Consider the following 12,126-nt stretch of genomic DNA (forward strand, 5'->3'; position numbering starts at 1 on the left):
GTAAATTACTTAGCACAGTACAGAGCTTCTATTAGCTAGTTTTAAAGGGAAGGATTAGGACTAAAAAGATGCAAAAGTTATTTAGAAAGCCAGGAGGAGATGGAATGCTCCAACAGTACTTCCAACTCTCCCATGATTTCCAGTGACCAGATGACAGGGGCGAACCCTGTGCAAACTGTGAGCTGATGGAAGGGTTGATGCCGAGAAAAAAAAAACCTCTTCTCCAAGCTAGCCTCTTCAGAGGCCCAAGTGGGGCCTGAAATCCTAGCCCCTAGACAGCTGTTTTCTTGACCAAGGCCTTACATCTCTAGGAATTACCTGATATAAAACAGAAAGGAAACACATTACATCATTAACATTTTTGCTGAAAATATAACATCTCATGGAACCTAAAGTAAAGAAGCACAAGACAGTTATTATTATTATTATTATTTTTAACACAGGGTTTCTCTCTGTTCCTGAGGCTGGAGTGCAGTGGCGTGATCTCAGCTCACTGCCACCTCTGCCTCCTGGGTTCAAGTGATTCTCATGCCTCAGCGACCCAAGTAGCTGAGATTACTGGCGTATGCCACCGCACTTGGCTAATTTTAGTACTTTTAGTAGAGACAGGGTTTCACCATGTTGGCCAGGCTGGTCTCAAACTCCTGACCTCAAGTGATCCATCTGTCTCGGCCTCCCAAAATGCTGGGAAAACAGGCATGAGCCATGGCGCCCAGCCCATTTCTGTTGTTTTAAGCTAGAGACAACAGAAGTTTGTGGTCATTTGTTACAGCAACCGCAGGAAACTAATACAGGCTCTCAGGAAGGAGAGAGGGAAGGTCTGAGGTGCATAAGATGAAGACCGTTGCATCGATCCCAACACTTTAAGACAGGTCACGGCACTCACTGAGAAGGGCCCATTTTCAGAGGTTGTGCACACAATTTAGTCCATCCCTGCTCCCCTCATGTTGTTCGTTCACTGGCTTCTGCCGATTTCGATAATGGCACGGACAACTAGTATTTATGTAGGCCTTGTTGTCTCCTGCCAAACACTGCTCTGGGCTCTGAGCACATGGCACTTAGCAAGGCGGCTGGGACCCCTGCCCTCACAGCATGTCAGGTCTGGAGGAGCTGTTCCAGCACTCAGCCTGGCTTCTGGACTCTCTTCTTGCTGTCATTCACGCTTGGATTTAACAGTGGAGGTTCTGACCTTGACCTGTTCTTGTTCTACTTGTTCTCAGCTTTGGCTCTTTCCTGGTTGCTGCTCCTCTCCCATCTGTTCCCCTCCCTTTCCAGGGTTGGCACTTGGCTCCTGCTGCATGCCTGGCCCAGCCTGGCACTTTTGGATCAGCTGACACTGCTCCATTCAGCCAGCACCCCATCCCAGGCCTCATCCACTATTTACAACTCTTGTCTCCTGACCTGGGCTCCTGACATCCTGCTTTACCTCCTGATTATAGCTGCACATTTGTTCATGGAGTTAACCACTGCTCTGGCTCTCCTGGTTCTGATGTGAGCTCGAAAGGCTGCTGGTGACTTTTAGTTACTGACCTATCTCACCTACCTGGCTCTAGGAGAATAGGGTTGTCCAGAACACGTTGAAGAAGGCTCTGATGAGCTGAATGAGATTTCTGTGGTACTCTGAATTCTTAATTGTCACAGTGTCTCCTTAAACAGGGAAACTTTGCTGGTTCTTTTTTTGTTTGTTTGTTTTTTGAGACAGGGTCTCGTTCTTTCACTCAGGCTGGAGTGCAGTGGTGCGATCTTGGCTCACTGCAGCCTCGACCTCCTGGGCTCAGGCGATCCTCCCGCCTCAGCCTCTCAAGTAGCTGGGACTACAGGTGCACACCATCATGGCTGGCTAGTTTTTGTCTTTTTTGTAGAGACAGAGTTTCGCCATGTTGCCCAGCTGGTCTCGAACTCCTGAGCTCAGATGATCCACTTGCCTTTCCTCAGCCTCCCAAAGTGCTGGGATTGCAGGTGTGAGCCACTGTGCCTGGCCCTGGTTGTTTCTTATCCATTGCAGCTTAGGCCTGGTTAATAATTCCACTTTGTAGATTGTAAATAAACTCTGTATTCAAAGCACTCTGTTTATTTTTAATGTGTCTAACACAATGATCATCACATCACACAAAGCTCTCCACAACTTCTCTTCAGTTCATCTTTTCGCTTTCTTCTCTCTCCTAGTAAAGAGTAGAAAAGGGTGAAATTGAACCCTTGAAAAGTTTTTAGACAAAAGGAATTTGCGTTTGTGGTTTTTAATGATCAAATGTATCTCCTTTTGGAACACACAACTGAAGAGCAGTGAATGTATCTTTCTGTTTATTTCTCTACAGTGCTATGTAGCAAAGGGTGGGAATGTAGGGGAGGAAAAGAGAAGGGAACTAACTTTTACCCAGTGTCTCTAAGTACCGGGCATAGAGGTAGGTACTTCGTAGATAATATCTCATTTAAGGCTCACAACAATTCCAAGAGTTAGGTAGTATTATCTCATTTTATAGATGGGGAAATTGAAACACAAAGTTCTTAAGTCCTACTCAGAATCACACAGCTGGAATTGGGAGCTGGGGTTTGAGCCCATATGCTAATGTAGGTGCCTAATACAAATGGAATAGAAACAATGAAATGATTTTTAGAAATCACCTGGGAGCGTAACTAAAACTGTAGTCAAATCACTGGGGCATAATACCTCTTTGCTAGAACAAGGGCTGACATGGGCTTTAATTAATTAATTAATTAATTTAGAGATGGAATCTTGCTTTGTCACTGAGGCTGGAGTGCAATGGTGTGATCTTGGCTCACTGCAACCTCTGCCTCCTGGGTTCAAGTGATTCTTCTGCCTCAGCCTCCCGAGTAGCTGGGATTACAGGTGTGCACCACCACGCCCAGCTAATTTTTGTATTTTTAGTAGAGACGAAATTTCACCATGTTGGCCAGGCTGGTCTTGAACTTCTGACTGCAGGTGATCCACCCGCCTCAGTCTCCCAAAGCGCTGGGATTTCACGTGACATGGACTTTGGAAATTTTGAATTTCTTTCTTAATGGAGGCTTGTGAGAATAAAAGAAACTACAGTTGTAGTTGGAGGTTGCCACCTACAAGTCTGTTTTTTTAGACAGTGTCTCAAATTAACATTTTCAAAGCTCTTTGAGATACGAAGATAAGAGATGTCATAGGTGTGACAAGTATGACTACAATACTGCCCCCAAAAGCAAGGTAGCATTCCAGATCCATCACTGGGGTCTAGCTGAAGCAGAGGAGGGTTCCAGTGGCCTGCATGGCAAGGCTTCTCCAGGGAAGATCCTAGGCATTGAAACAAGCATCCTCCCCTTGGAGAGGCACCAAAGTGAAACTCTGCAGTGTGGTTTTGGTGCTTGAGCTCAAGGTCCTGGCCTTCATTAAAAGCTAACTACTCTTGGGAGGTATTAGTGGTTGTCTGTTACTTTTACCTGAGTGGGAAGGAATTTCAAATTCTGTCCAACGATCAATTTGGTTAGAAGAGGAGAAAACCCCAAGATCTCAGGCGCCAGGGGCTGGGAGGAGGAAGACTGCAGCAGGCTGGGGGCACAACATGGAGAAGCTGAAGACTGTAGACCAGCTCTACTCACACCATTTTACTTGGGGATGGTCACTGGAATGAGACAATGTTTTAATTCTTCAGTTAGAGGCCCAGGTACAGACGTAGATCTAGGCATTAACTGTAAGCAGGGACTGGAGCCACAGAAATGGATGGAGACTTTTAAGGAAAGAAAATAGGAGCAGATAGAATGAGCAAAGGGTGAAATAGTATTTCAGAAATTCAGGTAGAAATGATTTCCCTGGGCAGGAAGTAAAGATGAAGCCAGAAGAAAGGGCTCCACATGTAGTGGGAAGGAGATTGATTGATTGATAGATTTTTTTTTCTTTTTTCTTTTCTTTTTTTTTTTTGAGATGGAGTCTTGCTCTGTTGCCCAGGCTGGAGTGCAATGGTGTGATCTCTCAGCTCAGTAGCTGGGATTACAGGTGCACACCACCACGCCTGGCTAATTTTTTGTATTATAGTAGAGGTGGGGTTTTATCATGTTGCCCAGGCTGGTCTCAAACTCCTGAGCTCAGGCAATCCACCTGCCTTGGGCTCCCAAAGTGCTAGGATTACAGGCGTGAGCCACCGCGCTCGGCCCAGTTTTTTTTTTTTTTTTTTTTTTTTTTTTGACACAAGTTCTTACTTTGTTGCCCAGCCTGGAGTACGGTGGCGTGGTCATAGCTCACTGTAGTCTCAAACTGCTGGGCTCAAGTGATCCTCCTACCTCAGCCTTCCAAGTAGCTGGGACTACAAGTGTGCACCAGCATGCCCAGTTAATTTTTCTTTATTTTATTTTTGTAGAACCGGGTTCTCACTATGTTGCCCAGCTAAATAAGTTGCACTATATCCCATAGATACTAAGTGGGAAAGTTATGTTCAGTAAGAGAGTTACAGATAAACCCCTAAGACGAGGAGTTTGACTGGGGGTAGAGAGACCCGCAAGGTTTAAGGAAGAGCTGGCCTTGTGCTACTACTGTGCTTTGCGTGGTCTTTGCTCCGAGTGGGAGCTCAGCAGGGAATGTTGACAGTGATCAGTTTCCTCTTCTAGATCCTCCCCGCATTGGTCGTTTTCCCCAGGAGGGTTCTCTTTTTATATCTGGCTGTGATTTACTAACTGCTGTTTTTGAGCTGCAGCTCTTGTGACTCAGTTTATCTCTCTTGTCAAACTTTCCTCAATCAGATCTTTTTTTTTTTTCCATTTTTTAAATTGTGGCAAGATACACATAACATAAAATTTACCATCTTAACCATTTTAAAGTGCACAGTTTAGTCGTATTAAATACATTCATAATGTCATGCAACCATCACCACCATTCATCCAGAACTCTTATCATCTTGTACAACTGAAACTTTGTGCCTATTAAGCAATAACTCCCCATTTCCCCCTCTCCCCAACCCCTGGCCACCACTATTCTACTTTCTATGATTTTGGCTGCTCTAAGTACCTCCTGTGAGTCGAATCATATAGCATTTGTCCTTTTGTGACTGGCTTATTTCACTTAGCATAATGTTCTCAAGGCTCATCCATGTCGTAGAGGGTGTCAGAGTTTCCTTCGTTTTTAAGGCTGAAGAATGTGAAGAATATTCCATTGTCTGTATAGACCATGTTTGTTCATCCGTCTATTGATGAACGCTCGGGTTGTTTCCACGTTTTAGCTATTGTGAAGAATGCTGCTATGAATGTCGGTGTACAAATATCTCTTTGGGATCCTGCTTTCAATTCTTTTGAGTATGTACTCCAAAGTGGAATTGTGAATCACAGGTGAATTCTGTCTTTAATTGTTTGAGGAGTCGCCATACTGTTTCCCACAGCAGCTGCACCATCTCGATCAGGTCTTGACTTCGTCATCCCTCAACAATCCCCATCCCACGTGTTGACGGATAGAATCCTAGTTTCCTGTCTTTTGTTCCTCTGATGTTTCTATTTCTCAGTGCCCCATTATTTTACTATCCTCACTTCTCAGAGTCTGATGCTGGGAGGCAACTTGTACTGTCTTCAGCTCCCCAAACTTTATTTATTTATTTTTAGACAGGGTCTTGCTCTGTTGCCCAGGCTGGAGTGCGGTGGGGCAATCACAACTCACTGTAGCCTCGAACTCCAGGACTCAAGCGATCCTCCTGCCTCAGCCTCCCATCGCTGGGATTACAGACATAAGCCACCATGCCTGGCTCCCAGCTCCCCAAACTTTTACCTGCTACTTTTACCTCCAGGAGCACTTGGCCTAAAGAGACCTGACAGAGATTGAAGGGACATCTGCATGTCAGATAGAAGGTGGGAGGTTGGGTGTGGTTACCTTTAAGATTACCCTGTCTCCAAGCAACTATTATAAAGCAAATATACTGAGCTTGTGTGAGCTAGGCCTAGGGTAGGGAAACAGGGTTGAAGGAATGTGCACCTGGAGGCTCCTGGTCACACGCAGGTCCCTGCTCCCACGTGTATTGGAAGCATCAGGCTGTGGGGCTTCATATTTGAATTCCAGGGTCAAACTGTCCATTCCAGACCTTGGAGAGTGAATTAAACCCTGACTTCTGGGCTTCTTGATGCAATGCAACTCTCCTCATCCCCATTATCTGAATTTATTTAAGAAGCTATAGGTGCTGGTAGTCGAGCCATTTGGTGATTTTTTAAAGCCACTTTGTTATTTTTATTTTATATATTTTTCTATTTTTGAAACAGGGTCTTGCTGTGTCACCTAGGCTGGAGTATAGTGGTGCGAACATGGCTCACTGCAGCTTTGACCTCCTGGGCTCAAGCAGTCCTCCCACCTCAGCCTACCATGTAGCTGGGACCACAGGCACGCACCACAGTGCAATGCCCAGATAGTTGTTTTTTCATTTTTGTACAGACAGGGTCTCATTTATTTGCCCAGGCTGGTCTCAAACTCCTGGGTTCAAACAATCCTCCCACCTCTGTCTCCCAAAGTGTTTGGATTACAGGCATGAGCCATTGTGCCTAGGCCAAAAAGCCACTTTGGTTACCCAGGGCAAACCCAGAATAATAGAACTCCAGAAAAATCCATGGCCTAAACACACGTTAAAAGAATGACTGGAACTTGTGACCCCCAATAGCGGCGGAACAGTGGTGCGCTAATTGCTCTGGGAGAGGGATGCATGGCAGCCTGGCATGTGGCCACAGTGAATAATAGACCAGGCGCACACCCAGCTCACCCGTGAGTCTGGGGATGCGGAGGCTGCCTTGTGATTTCTGCCTTGAGTTCTAATTTCTGTCTCAGCTTGCCACAGTCAGGGCCCTAAAACTTCTCTTCCTGCTGTGGTGCTGCATGGTTTGAACCCTGTGGGCCCTGCCTGGAGGTGGAACAGCTCTCTGCCCCCACCCTGCACAGGGCGAGGCCTGGGGCTCTGGGCCTGGAGGAGGGAACAACTTGACTGATTACACTCACCTCCCCCAAAGCTCCTTTTAGCGAGCACAGGCTGTTCCACTTTCCCTGTAGCTTAGCAACCTGAGCCCCTGACAACTGATTTATTGGAAAAAAAGCTTAACTTTCTCCAAGCAGGTTTCCTTTCTTTTTCTCTCTCTCTCTTTCCCTCTCTCTTTCCTTCTCCCTCCCTTCCCTCTTCTTTTTTTTTTTTTTTTTTTTTTTTTCCTTTTTCTTTTTGGTACATAAGCAAGCCTTGACTGTAATAAGGTCCTTGCAAATTCCTCTGAGGGATGCTGATTGCACCCTCTGTAATGTGGACTCCTGCCTGGACACCAGCTTTCTCCCCCATCTTGCAACCTCGGGTCTCACCTCCGGTCCCTCCTCCATACTGTAGCCAGAGTTATCTTTCTTTTGTTTATTTATTTATTTAGAGACAGACTCTCCCTCTAGATAGGCTGGAGTGCGGTGGCACGATCTCGGCTCACTGCAACCTCCACCTCCCAGGTTCAAGCGAGTCTCCTATCTCAGCCTTCCAAGTAGCTGGGATTACCGGCGCCCGCCACCACGCCTGGCTAATTTTTGTATTTTTGGTAGAGACGGTGTTTCACCATGTTGCCCAGGCTGGTCTCAAACTCCCGACCTCAGGTGATCCGCCCGCCTCGGCCTCCCAAAGTGTTGCCCAGAGTGATCTTTCTGAAACTCACTTCTGATAAGCTTCCTGCTATGGTCTGAATGCTTGTGTCCCTCCAAAATTCACATGTTAAAACCCTAACTCCCAAGGTGATGGTGGTAGAAGGTGAGGCGTTTAGGACATTCTTAGATCATGAGGGCTCCGTCCTCAGGAATGGGCTTGGCACCCTTATGAAAGAGGCCCAAGGGAGCTTGTTTGCTCCTTCTGCCATGCGAGGACATGGTGAAAAGCTGCAGTCTACGAGGAAGTGGCCCTCACCGGACACCACATTTGCCAATACCTTGATCTTGGACTTTCCAGCCTCTGGAGCTGTAGGAAATAAATGTATGTTGTTTATAAGCCACCTGGTTTGGGGCATTTTGTTAGAGCAGCTTTAACAGTCTAAACTACTTCCCCTCTTGCTTAAAACACTTTGGTAGCTCCCAGGAAAAATATTCTTGTATGGCCCTCAAACAACCAGCTCTGCTTATCTCTCTGATGTCACCCCATCTCTCTCCACACCTTCACACTCTGCTCCCCCGATTATAATTCTTCTCTTTCTTGCTTCGTGTCTTTGCATTTACTGTTCCTTCTAACAGGAACACCCTACTTCTGCTCACTTACCTATAAACTGTTCTTCAAGATTCAGCTGAAACATAGATTCCTCTGTGCAGCCTTTCTTGCCCACCACCCAGGCAGAACTGCCCATTCCTTCCCCTGTGCTGCCGCCCACCCAGGACCTACTTCTTGGGGTGCACATATGGACCTGTGCTGCAAATGTGAAATTGTCACTAGACTGCAAACTCCTTGAGGGCAGGGAGTATTTCTCATTCTCCAACACGACACACAGAGAATTCTCATTCTCCAACTGGACACTTTGTGTCCAGCGCCTACACATAGAGAATGATCTGTGTGATCAGGTGATCATGTGAGTGGATGAGAAATACAGGAAGGAAAGAAAGAAGGAGGAACAAATGGTGTGATGGAAACATGTCTGAACATCCAGAAGCCAACATCCAAGGGGTAGGAGGATGGCACCCACAGTGACATCTGCCCAGCAGAATGAAAATGACTTCTTGACTTCCAGGCCCTAATCTTGTGGATCAAAGGCAAAGAAAGGTGGGCTTCTGGAGGCCTGGCAGAGGTACCTGGTAAGAGAAAATGCAAAGCCAGGCCATTTGAGCCCATTTGCTCCCAGATTCATTTCTTGCCCATCTCTTGCCTGGAATCAGGGAGGCTAACCCCTGTAAGTGCTGCATCAGTGGTTTCTGGCTGGGTTTGACCAATGGGAAGTGCTGGGGGGAAGTTGGAGGGTGGGAGGAGGGGAGAAGCCAGGGTATATCTCCATGTTCCTCTCAGCTTTGGTGGCATTTCTGGCAGTGACTATCTTTCTCTGAGTCTACAGATATTGCTGGAGAAGCCTGCTACTATTCCAGCATTTGGCAGGTGATCTGGTCCCTGGGCTCAGATAACACTGCCTGCCATCTTTTGTCCCTCTAGCCCTTGGGGATGGTTGTTGCTTTCAGATACTCTGGGCTGCCACTTCTTCCCTTAGTTGATTTCTCAGCCTTCCGTGACCTGTGTAACCAGTTCCCTGCACTACGTCCTCCCTGTTGTAAAGAGTTAGAGTGGTTTCTGTTTTCCTGGTTGGACCCCAACTACTATACCAGTTTAGTTTAGAAATTCCCTTATAGGGTCACTAATGCTTACGTTGGAGGAGATGGCATATTTTTGTCTTTTTCTAGGATATTGAGTGGTACGGTGGTGTGGTGTGTCTGTTTTAAACTAGATGGGGAGAGTTGGGTACACTTATTTGGTCTGCCAGGCCACACCTCTGCTCATTTTGAGTTCCAAGGGCCCACTGTGCAAGTTCTTCATAAACGACATGCCATCTGGGTTTCAGAGACTCTGCCTGACCTCTGACCCCCGTACCTTTCCCCCAGGGGAGAAGATGGGAGCTCCGGTCCCAGTCCCTGAGTTCATGTTGGAAAAGTAGCATAAAGGAGGATGTCAGGGGAAGCAAGGTGCTGGTGAAAAGAGAGACTGTGGCATAAAGAAGGGAGGAAAGGAAAGGGAAAAACAGGGGAAGAGAATGAAACAGGTGTGCCCATGTTTAGCATACAGTTTGGCTCAGCTGAGACTGGTTGAATGAATGAGAGAATAGAGACAGTGGAAGGAACAGGTGGAATGGAATTTGTGGGCAGTACTGACACAGATCAGTGGAACTTTGTCTCCACTACTGTCACCATGCCTCAGGTCTTCCGAATGGCTCATCTGTGACAACAGCCTGCTAACTGGTTTTTTGGCTACCACTTCAGGAACTTATCCCAAATCACCATCTCAGTTGCTTGGTCCAAAATGTTCTGGTGGTCCCTAGGCAGGTAGTGATCAAAGTCCACTCTGTACTTCCAAGCCTCGTCTTATACCGCACACTTTTAAAACGGGAGTCCACGTTATTCCCCATGCCTGGAACGCGTGTTTGTGTGCGTGTGTGTGTGTGTGTGTGTGTCTAGGGTTGAGGGGAGGAGATGATTTACTTTGAAGGCATGGTACATACCCTCACTCTTGCTCCCTGAAACTGCTTTCCTGGCTTCTAGCTTTGTCCCTTTAAGGCTTGGGATCCTACCATGATTTGAGACAGCACTGGGCAGCAGGAAGTTGAGTAACTGAACTCAGATCTGGCCCCTGACCCCACCTCCCGCTCTCCCTCTTCCCATAAATTCCTTTTGGCTCTTGCCGAGTGTGGAATGCTGGCTCCACTCCAGCAGCCTGGAGGTCGCTCACAGCTGTTCTCACTCTGTGGGCTTCTGAGAAAGAATGGGCTGTTGGGCACACAATGGCTCAGCCTCCCAGACAGGCTGTGCTTATACTCAGAGGTCACCATGCCTGCTGCTGAGCTGTGTGTGTCAGAGCAGGTGCGGGGACTAGCTCTGGGCAAGTGACGAGAAGACAGAAGAGCATGCCAAATTGTGCTTCCTCAGCCCAGTGGGACAGCCTGTGACTGCACTGGAAGCCAGGCTCCGACTTGATGATTCTTTTGCTGATTGCTGGGAGACTAGAAGATCCCTGGCTCAACCTCCTCCCTCATAGTTAATCCAATGAGCCTTTGCAAATGCATGTAGTGTGACATGGCAGCTATGCTTTGCATAGACCTGGGTGTGATCTCCTGCTCTGCTACTTACCAGCTGTGCAGACTTGGACAAATTACCTAATCTCATTTTCCTCATATGTACAATGGAATAATAAATACCAACCTTGGCTGGGCACAGTGGCTCATGCCTGTAATCCCAGCACTTTGGGACGCTGAGGCGGGCGGATCACCTGAGGTCAGGAGTTCAAGACCAGCCTGGCTAACATGGCAAAACTCCATCTCTACTAAAAATACAAAAATTAGCGGGGTGTGGAGGTGCATGTCTGTAGTCCTAGCTACTCAGGAGGCTGAGGCAGGAGAATGGCTTGAACCAGGGAGGTGGAGGTTGCAGTGAGCCAAGATTGCACCACTGCACTCCAGCCTGGGCGACAGAGAGAAACTCTGTCTAAAAAAAAAAAAAAAAAAAAAAAAAGCCCAAACTTACAGAGTTCCAAGTACAGATGCTCCTTGACTTATGATGGGACTGTGTCCCGCTAAATCCATCAGAAGTGGAAGATATCCTAAGTTGAAAATGCATTTGATGCTGGTAACACAGCAGATGGTCCCTGACTTACGGTGGTTCAACTGTACTTCATCCTGATGCAAAAGCAATAAGTATTCAGTACAAACTGTAATCCCACTATAAGTCATAAGAAGCTCTTTGATAAACTTAATGTTAAGTCAAAAAATTGTATGTCTAACCATCATAAGTTGGGGACTGTCTGTATTTTGTACCTTATAAGGCTTCAGTAAAAGGGACTATTTTTAGTACTGCTATTTATTTATTTTTTGAGACCTCTTGGGGTTAAACTCTGTGCTTGGCCTAGCTATGAGTGAGAATACAGATATGAATAAGATGCTGTTAAAGGCCAGGCACGGTGGCTCATGACTGTAATCCTAGCACTTTGGGAGGCCGAAGCGGGCAGACCACCTGAGGTCAGGAGTTCAAGACCAGCCTGGTCAACATGGTGAAACACTGTCTCTACTAAAACTACAAAAATTAGCCAAGCGTGGGGACATATGCCTGTAATCCCAGCTACTCGGGAGGCTGAGGCAGGAGAATTGCTTGAACCTGGGAGGTGGAGGTTGCAGTGAGCCAAGATCGTGCTACTGCACTCCAGTCTGGGCGACAGAGCAACACTCTATCTCAAAAAAAAAAAAAAAAAAAAAAAAAAAAAAAAAAAAAAAAAAAAAGATCCTGGTAGGGCCAGATGCTGTGACTCACGCCTTTAATCACAGCACTTTGGGAGGCCGAGGCAGGTAGATCACTTGAGGTCAGGAGTTCGAGACCAGCCTGGCCAACATGGTGAAACCCTGTCTCTACTAAAAATACAAAAAAAAATTAGCTGGGCGTGGTGACATGTGCCTATAGTCCCAGCTACCTAGGAGGCTGAGGCAGCAGAATCA

At 46.8% G+C, this 12,126-nt stretch overlaps 1 protein-coding gene across 1 annotated transcript in view; it reads right to left on the reverse strand.

Annotated features, from left to right (window-relative positions):
- Positions 1–10,275, reverse strand: part of WDR43 (WD repeat domain 43) — a 254,939-nt gene extending 244,664 nt beyond the window's left edge. The window contains exon 1 of the mRNA XM_050753988.1: positions 10,272–10,275. The gene's annotated coding sequence lies outside the window, so the exon portion shown is untranslated. The remainder of the gene's footprint in view (positions 1–10,271) is intronic.
- Between the last annotated feature and the right edge of the window lie 1,851 nt (positions 10,276–12,126).

The sequence above is a fragment of the Macaca thibetana genome, chromosome 13 (genome assembly GCF_024542745.1).
Source record: "Macaca thibetana thibetana isolate TM-01 chromosome 13, ASM2454274v1, whole genome shotgun sequence".
Classification (NCBI taxonomy): Eukaryota; Metazoa; Chordata; class Mammalia; order Primates; family Cercopithecidae; genus Macaca; species Macaca thibetana.